Genomic DNA, 9,789 nt, shown 5'->3' with positions numbered 1-9,789 from the left:
TATACTGGTATATATTGGTGTTGTGTAATAATGTTTCACACTCTTTTTATGGAATAAAAAGAGTTCTATATACATTGAGATTGTGTAATGATGTTTCTTTTTAAATATTTTGAAGACAAGAGTATTTGCAATAGATTCAACACTAACAAGGGTTATGTTTAACTGGCCCATATTGTGAGTACTATATAATAAATACCTTTATATGTGTTAAACACTTTACTTCACTTACCAAATCACTTCTACATTCTAAACTAGCTCCGTTCTTTACACTTAGTTCTACCTCTTTTATATTCCCCTCCAATGCAGCTGTAAAAAGTTCCTGTAAGCAAAACAAAGTTTTTACATTTTCCTCTAGAACATACAAATGTATAATAAATGTAATAATTGAATTTAACAAGCTAAATGTTTACAGTTTCAATATTTTATATTAAATACGATGACTATGAAGAGGGAATGAAATTGTCTATAATTTCAGATGTTTTTTTTTAGAAAAATCTGTAGACAATTGTATTATGTATCAGTTTAGAGATGAGCCTCAGTTTTTGTTGAGGTTAGTATTGTAGGGTCTTTAATTTTCTACGTAATGATTTGAAGAATGTTGTTTGTATTTTGATTGTTTTTGAGAGTTGAAATGTCCTTTGATATCTTATGTGTCTCTTTGTTTGTGTCCTTGAATTTTGTATATTGAAATTCTTTTCACTGTATTCATTTTGATTTCTCCTGTTCTCCCCCTAAGAATACTGCACGCCTGTACCTTTCTGTAAATTTAATAAACAACATAGGTCACATGACATAGGTCCCATGAACACTGACTTTTAAGGGAAAAAAACTTACCTTATTCCAACTTGCCATTATTTCCTGTAAAAGAAAGAGAAATCATTGTATTTTCATACAAATAAGGAGATATGGTATGATTGCCAATGAGACAACTATCCACCCTTGCCCAAGTTCAAATGAAGTGGATGTAAGCAATTATAGGCAACGGTAAGGCCTTCAACAATGAGAAAAACCCATACTGTATAGTCAGCTATAAAGGCTCCAACATGAAAAATATGAAACAATTCAATTGAGAAAACTTACGCCTAATTTATAACAATTTAACCAATTTACGAAAAAACCTCCTCAACAAATATTATCCAAGAGGGGAGTTAATTAAAACTAATAAATCATACGTCACTAAAAGTTTTTCACAAATAACTAAAAATATTTTAGATTCACTGTACACGGATAAAATCTAAAAATATTTGGGGACTTATAAAATAACTTTGTAGATTTACTATACACAATTAAAAGGTAAAAATAGCTGGGCCTTATCAAATATGTGATTTAAGATTCATTATTCACGAGTATAATCTAAAAATATAGGGTGCTTTATACAATGGTAAGCAGGACACCCCTGCCTCTACCTTTACACATATGTCGATATATTTATATAATGTTCATCTCATATCTTTCCTTATTGCACTGATTGTACGTTGAATATATTTAACGAGACAGTTAGTATGACATTATAACTTTCCTTATAATTTCCATACACGCTTCAAAATTTTTATTACAAATTACATTGTAAAAGTTCCAAAAAATCTGTTAAAAGATCGTTAATTATGTTAATTTCAACATAACTTGTTAACAACAATGGCTAAGGGTGAAAGAAACTTGTTAAAGTAAAGTCCCTTACTAATTATCAATACAATTAAATACCCAAAGTGAAATCTGTTGGTACGAGTTCTTCAACCGTCAATATGCGATTACATTTGAGCCTTCATAAAACTGTAATTGCAACTTCAGCATGTTATTGTTAACTCTGTCTGCAAGGCCTTAATGCCACTTTATATAACATACCCTTTCTGCCACCAGTCAATCAAAATCTGAAAAAAAGTTTTAAAATTTAAAACATGTAAGCAGATTAAACAGAATAGAGAACGGAAACAAGGAATGTGTCAAAGAGACAACAACCCAACCAGAGAGCAGAAAATAGCCAAAGGCCAACAATGGGTCATCAACACAGCGAGAAAATTCCGCACCCAGAGGCACACTTCATCCCCCCCCCCCCCCCCTAAAGGCTAAACAATAATGATTACTAGTTCAGCAAAGTAGAAGCCACATATGTTTGTTATTTGTAAAATAAATCATAAATATTTTAATTTCTAATGGGGTCTAGGGAGCTCTTTGAAACTTTGCGCAGAAACTAAATGCATAGCCATGATAACTAATTTTTGAATTTAATTAATACATGTTCATTAACCATGGTAAATCAATGAGACGAGGCTTTTAAGGGATAAACTTAGCTGTTATATCAAGGCTTAGTTAATTAAAGCATGTAACTTACTTTATGAGACACTTGGGAATTACTGAGAAGCTTGCTCAGAACCTCATTACATGCTCTGGTCATTATTTCTTACAATAAATTAAAATACATTGTAATTAAGCATGATGTATGTCTGAGCAAATGCTTTGGAGTGATGAAGAGAATCTGTAATAACATCCTTTAGTTATTACAGACATACATGTACTTTTTTCTGTAATAACATAGGTGTACTATGCATGAAAGGAAAACTATGAACTGTTATATCTTTCTACATGTATAGTTGAGTATACATCAAGACAATAGTAATAGCAATAGAAATTGTACACATTTTAACAAAACTAATGTCGTATATTGTTCCTTTGAAACATGCAACATACATTGGGAATGATTCCAATGATTCCATGGGAAGTTGCCCCCGCTTGCATATCATATAAAGCTATAAAGGGAGATAACTGAAGAACGGTAAAGGTCACTATCAAAATTTGATTGAGGCTAACTTAAGTCAGAGAACGGAAATGAAAAATTCAGCACCTTTACCATTTGTAAAGTGGCATAACTCTAAAACTGTTTAAGTGAAGCACCAAAATTTATACTTGATCTGTGCTTTGTGGAAATAAGCATTGTGTATAAGTTTCATAACATTTGGTTGAGGCAAACTAAATTTAGAGAACGGATACCAACTTTGGGATGCACGGACATGGAGGGACAGACGGACGCACAGACCGACAAAGGCATAAATATAGTAGACCTATTGCTTACAGTATTTGAGATATGATAGATAGTTTATTCTCATAAAACCATTAATTACATAGGTTACCGAGAAGTTAAAAACATGCATATGGACTTAACCCATACAAATTTAACCTTGTTCACTGATCCATGATTAGAAAACTGTCTGACGGGCACTTAAGGACCCTGCAAGATACGCACATACCAAATATAGTTATCCCATTACTCATAATAAGAGAGAAATTAAGAATACTAATAATCTTAATTTTGTTTTTTTCAAGTAGTCACTGAACCATGAAAGTGAAGTCAAGGAAAATGGACATATGACAGACAGAAACTTCATAACATAAGGCATCTATATCCAAAGTACAAAGTATGAAGGATCCAGGTCATCTACCTTCTGAAATATTGGGCTTTTAAGAAGTCTGTTTACGACGCTGCCGCTGCATCACTATCTCCATGATCTCTATGTCGAGCTTCCTGCAACAAAATTCATAGCCTGGACAAAAACAGATTACATGCATGTATTTTTTAAGTCCAAGGACCATGACTTAGCCAGAAAATCATCTAAATGGAACAAAAATAGAACTTGATCTAATAATAATAAATAATAATAATAAATAAGCTTTATTTAGAGTCTGCAAGGTATACAAACATAGACAAACATAAGCTCTTATGAGTTTTTAACCAACATAACTTGTCATTGTTAAACAAGTTGTTGCAAGTACTCCACATGTCAAAAGTTGTTCAAAGTAATTAAACATATCACTAGCATATTTTAAGTTTTTATCAAAACATAAAGGAATTATGCTTTGTTTAGTTATATTTTATTTTGCTTATGATCATGATGATAGTACTATTTACAAATCGTGTAATGTTGATTATTTGTTTGGATCGGAGGGTGTTCTTTATCTATTTCAAAATTCTTAATTCCCAGAAATATCCATGTCAGTGCCAACATTGATAGGTGTAGTCCGAAATTACTCGGACGAAATTACTCTGACGTCTAACGGCTGTTTTGCCAGGCAAGCCCCAGCTCCAGTTGGACGTCAGAGTAATCTCGGACTATGATAGGTGATGCCGATGCATGGCTGTGGTCGAATTTGTATGTGGAATAGGATCCCAGTTACGGCAACCAGTCCGGTACCCACGAATGTAGTGCTTAAAAAAATATATATAACTTTTGTTTAAAATTGTGTACTCCTATTATTACACTAGTTCTGTAACTGAATGTAGATTTATTTGAAAGGGTAGGCTTTCTAGTTTGAATTTCAGTAAAAATTTTGATTGATTTAAATGTAATCTGGCGTCGGAACATAGAGTAAATTGCCTAAATTCTAGCCTTCCCCGGAAGTAGACAGACTAACCCTGTTGTCAATAAAAACAATTTTTTTCAACGGAATGCCGGTCATGAGGCACTGAGATTGTACTTAGACACTTCCAAACGAATGCCAAACATGAACCAGAAGTCCCAAGGTGGCTATCAAATTTATTAATAGAGCAGGACCCCATTTATTTACTATGATTTTCAATGCATTTCAATGGGGCAATTTATAATTTGGGTCCCCGTTCCATGTCATGCGTTTGATACCATCTTCTTTTTCTTCTTCTTTAAGGTCAAAAAGGCTTCAATACTGAAGAATACATGTTGTTGCGCATGCGTGATTGACAAAAATTTATACAAAATTTATAAAAATATTTTATAACAATTGGAGTGTTTGTATTTACAGTGTAGTATCCGGAGGGTTAGTTTTAGGTCATCAGACAGACCATCTAGAGATGTCCGAAGCACTACCCAGAAACCACCATCTTCCGGTTGAAACTATTAATGGCTATACAGCAGACGAATTCACTAGAAGAGCAATCGGCCGTTCCTGACTGCAGGAACGACCATCCAAGGTATATATCATTATTAAGATATACTCGTGATTACAACATTGGCGCTGCGAGCAATCAGCGGGCAGTGTTACGTCCTTAAGGGACTTTTTTTATATTTTTGCCGTGCCGATAGTGTACGGCAAAAAATAGTAAGGCAGGAGGGGTAAGGTGATTTGGTTTATTCCAGCGCGGGAATAAGTCATTTCAGGCACTCGTGGAGTATTTTGGAGGAATACTGCATGGTTGTTTAGGAGAAAGGATTGTGCAAGTAGACGTCAGGTTACCTTGCTGACCCTGAAGGGACAGCTGGGTACCAGTCACCGGTAACTGCAGACCAGAAGGACGGGTTACCAATCACGAGTTATTGTTTTGTGTACTTCTGATAACCGCAGACCAGAAGGACGGGTTACCCGAAGCAGTAGTATTTGTGTTATTAAATAAATAACTTGTGGTACTCAATGTGTGTTGTTTGTTGTTCTTTATTCTTCAAATAAATAAACTTTGTTATAAATTGTTGTTCATTAATTTACAGTTTCAAATGTCGGTTGTAAAACTAAACACTTGTAGCTTTCAAGAGTTACTCTAGCTCCCAGGTATAGGAATAAAAACTGGGGAGCAAATAATGGACATTAGGGAGAGCAAGGGCTTGATGACCGAATCAGACTTGGCCACAATCTCCCACTTACGAGTAACCAGGGGCCTCTTATCCAGGCTGGACTTCAGCCGAAATGGAGGTGGCCACAATATTGGGCCACCACCTCAGGCCCAAGGCAGGCATGGTGAGATATTAGACATGGGACACGTTGCCCCACAGGGCACACCATCCCAAGTACAAGGCCAAGCTGCATTTAGGGAAGAAGCATGGCACCAGGGGCAAAGTCCCGGGCCTTTGGAAGGGCCCATCCAGATGGACTCTGCTTTCCTTGAATATAGTTCAAATCCCGGGGATGCGTATTCTAGACCTGAACCCACAGGGAATGGGATGGGGGCTACAATGAACAGTTACAGAAAAAAAGAGTGGAGTCACTATGATATTGGTGACCCAAACCAAGGTAGTCCCTCTCACCACATGTACATGGGTAGTATTGGGAACAAGACGTATTGGCCAGGTAAAGACAGTGCGTGGGACAAACATACCTCGAACTATTGAGGCACACCTTCACACCCCATTGGTCACGCAATCAACTATGCAGGTCAGGGGTCAGCACCCTGTACCCAACCAGCTTACACCGGTGGGAGACAGTACGAGATGGCCTGCAGTAAGTATGGCAAGTGGCAAGACAATAGGGGTGCGGACACAAGGCAGATCCCATCTCATGACAATGGGGATAGGCAACCCAAGAACCAATATAATCAAGGGTATACAGCGGTGCTCCCACAAGGGGTCACCGCAGGGGTGGGCTATGGACAACAGGCCTACCCAGTACTATATAATGAGGATAGGCCTATAGAAAACACAAGGGGACCTAACAACAGAGGTGGGACACGAGGAACTTTAGGTGGCATCTCTAAAGTTACCAATGCCCCAAAAAATATTAAGTATGACGGGAAGGGCAACTGGCAGGCCTTTTTCACAAAATTTGCAAGGTATGCGGAAGTTTGTGAATGGGGTCCCCAGGAATGCAAGGACCAACTTTGCTGGTGTCTTGAGGGAAAAGCCAGTGAATATTATGCCCTCATAACAGAAAGAGACAGGGATGTGAGTTATAGGGAGCTTGTGGAGAAGCTTCACAAGCGGTTTGGTTTCAAGGCACTCCCTGAGACTGCCCAGGTCCAGTTTAACAATGCCCGGCAAGCCATGAGGAGTCTCTCGAGGACTGGGCTGATCGGGTGTTGTCCTTGGCCACCAGGGCATTTAGAAACCTCCCTGACAATTGCATGTACGAGCAAGCCGTAATGCGACTGTGCCAGGGCATTGAAAACAAACAGTTGGGAGTGCAAATCTCTAACCTTCAGCCCCAAAGTATTGAGGAGGCCATAGATAAAATACGGTTATTCCAACATAACACACAGGCAATATATGGTAAGCCAAATAGGCGTGAGGTTAGACAGGTAACTGATGGGCAGTATGGAGACAACCATAAGGCCTTCTGTGAGTATCAGGGGCCCCATGTAAGGGATACCATGGCCCTTGAGAGGGCCCCAGTCAGTACATAAAAAGTGGAGTTAGAAAGTCTGATAAGAAGTTTGAAAACAAACTTGGTCAAGTACATGAAAAATTAGACGACATGATGGACCAATTCAAGTAACTCCTCACAAGCCCCATTGCAGGAAGCTGCTTACCTGGCAGACAGACAGGGACAGAAAGTTGCCACCACTGTGGGGAGAGGGGCCATTCCAAAATGGAATGCCCAAACTATAGAGATAAGTACGTCTCAGGGGGTCCTCCACTGATAGAGGGCCTCCATGAGAGGCAGTGTGCTACCATTGTCTTAAGACTGGACATATTAAGAAGGACTGTCTGAATATACAGAAGAGGAATAGAACTGTTACCTCCACAATTCAGTCAAGCAGAACAGCAACAGGACCATTAAACTTAAACGGGACTACTCAGGAGACCGGAGTGAGTCCCCGCAAATGAAGATTGGCCTCCCAGTAGTAAAGTGTGTACCCCAAGGCACAGTAGCGGAGGTAGATATAGTGGGCCCAGAGGTAGGTGCCAAGGACAGAGATGGGAACAGAGAACCTAGAGTCTTGATGAAGGTTAGAGCAGAGATGGAGTCAGAGCAGTGCTCCAATTCTGACAAAGAGGCAACTCCTTCAGGCGGATTGGACTGCTACCTATTAAAATGTCTCTGGAACATATTGGGGCATGGTGCACAGCCTTCTCCCAGGTGGATATTTGTTGGTTGAGGAAATCCTTTAAAGGGACCCAGGCTTTGACGGGTACTCCTTACCTGATATTCATAAACTAATCAAGGTTGATGTGGACAGGAGGTTCACTTTAATAAAGGACTCCGACAGTGGTTGTTGGAAAATAAGGGCCAACCAGGGGTATTCCTTGATGGTGGATACCCCAGCCATAACATTAGAAGAGAAATGTGAGGTGCCCCAAGGCAACTTATTTACTGCAGCATTGCTCACAGGCGACCAGGAGGGTTCAGTAGCCAATATTATGAGGGAACCCATCAAAGCTATTTTTGCAGTTGAGAATCACAGTAGCATTCAAAAGGTTGCTGCCACAACAGAGACAACTTTGGTAAGTGATGAGGAGGCCCAAGAAAGTTGGGACTTCACCTCACACGGTGAGGCAAATACCACTTTGGTAGAAGGGGTCAGTTATGAGAAGATAGTCACAGTGTTTCCTACTTCTGTTGTTGACGGAGGAATGACTGACAATACTGAAAACAGTCATACATCCCTTACTTTTGAGTACTCTTCCTCAACAGGAGAAACTGACAGAAAAGCCGCAACAGAAATCAACAGTCCGCTCAACAATGAAAAAGTTATAACTTTCAAATCTCCTGTCAACCAGGAATCTGTATACATTAATCCACAAAGCCCGATTTGGGAAGCACTACCAAGAAACCATCCTCTTCCGGTTGAAACTATTAATGGCTATACAGCGGACGAATTCACTAGAAGAGCAATCGGCCGTTCCTGACTGCAGGAACGACCATCCAATGTATATATCGGTATTAAGATATACTCGGGATCACAACAGATTGTGATGAATTACAATATTTTCATCAAACGAAATATTGACAGACTTTACCCTTCATGCCCTTTTAGCTTCATAAAAGATATCTTCGAATGTAAATGATGACGAACAACAGATAGCCGTTTGCTCAATGATTGCCTGACCTCGACATTGAGCCGAACCCACAACAACTGATGGCTTGACATTTTGATTTTTATATTTCCTTTCGACTTTTATTGATTGATCACACGTGCGTTTGAAGCCAGATATAATTATATGCAAAAAGAAAAGCGTCTGTAAGAAAAATATATTTCAAGGCAAGACTAATTTCGGAGCAGCATGCGGACCAAAAAAATACAGAAGCCGTAGTTTTTTGTTTGTTTGTTGAAAACTTAATTTCTTAAAAACAAGAGCGGGAAAATCCAAAGACTATAAATCCAATTGGTGTGGCCTAATAAATAACTTATTTCATTAATTCCCGACTGGTTATTGCTTTATCAATTGTTTTGCCATATTAATTATGATTTTGACCCCTCCTGTCGGTATGCTTCACTTGTCCTCAAACTTTTGCATGAATACGACAATCTTTCGGATAAAGCTGTCAATGAAAAACAGCTACGTTATAGGCCAAAACGGTGGAGGCAAAACATGACAAAATTGCCCAGAGACGGATTTAGAGGGGTGGGGGCCGGGGCGGGGGGGTCCCGGCGCCCCTTTTTTTTTGGAAAAAAATTAGTTGCTTATATCGGGAATCACTGAAGCGTGACTGGAGTGTCCCCCCTTAGGCAGTCAGTGGGCCCCCACTTATGAAAATTTCTAGATCCGCCAGTGATCATCCCCTAAATGAACAAAATAAATTCCAGAAAAAAATGACAGGCGCCTTTCCTCTTGAATCCACCCATAAATTATGTACTTACTGTCCATACCAAGTTTGCAAAACAAAAATTTTGTTTTTTAAATTTCTTAAATATTTCTTGTTTAGATTTTCACGGAAGGGTACATGTTGGGTACATGTTGGAAGATATTGCCAAAATGTGTCAATGAAAATGTTGTGATATGTATATATAATTGGTTGTGTATATTGTATTCATGTCCTTTTATCTGCTATTGTGCGTATTAAAGTATTGAATTGAAGAACACGTATATTTTTTTTCAAAGTTATCAACGGTACCTGGCTTATAATTTGATAAGCAAGACGCGGGTTTCGGTATACATAAATACCAGTGACGATAAG

General features: G+C 38.6%; 1 long non-coding RNA gene across 1 annotated transcript in view; it reads right to left on the bottom strand.

The window, feature by feature from the left end:
* Positions 1-232: 232 nt before the first annotated feature.
* Positions 233-9,789, bottom strand: part of LOC139529673 (uncharacterized) — a 139,675-nt gene continuing 130,118 nt past the window's right edge. The window contains exons 2-4 of the long non-coding RNA XR_011665869.1: positions 1,702-1,868; positions 835-858; positions 233-319 (exon numbers count right to left, since the gene is read on the bottom strand). This is a non-coding gene — a long non-coding RNA (uncharacterized lncRNA). The remainder of the gene's footprint in view (positions 320-834; positions 859-1,701; positions 1,869-9,789) is intronic.

This window comes from Mytilus edulis, chromosome 7 (genome assembly GCF_963676685.1).
Source record: "Mytilus edulis chromosome 7, xbMytEdul2.2, whole genome shotgun sequence".
In the NCBI taxonomy this organism is placed as follows: Eukaryota; Metazoa; Mollusca; class Bivalvia; order Mytilida; family Mytilidae; genus Mytilus; species Mytilus edulis.
This window is presented reverse-complemented; position numbering and strand designations above follow the sequence as displayed.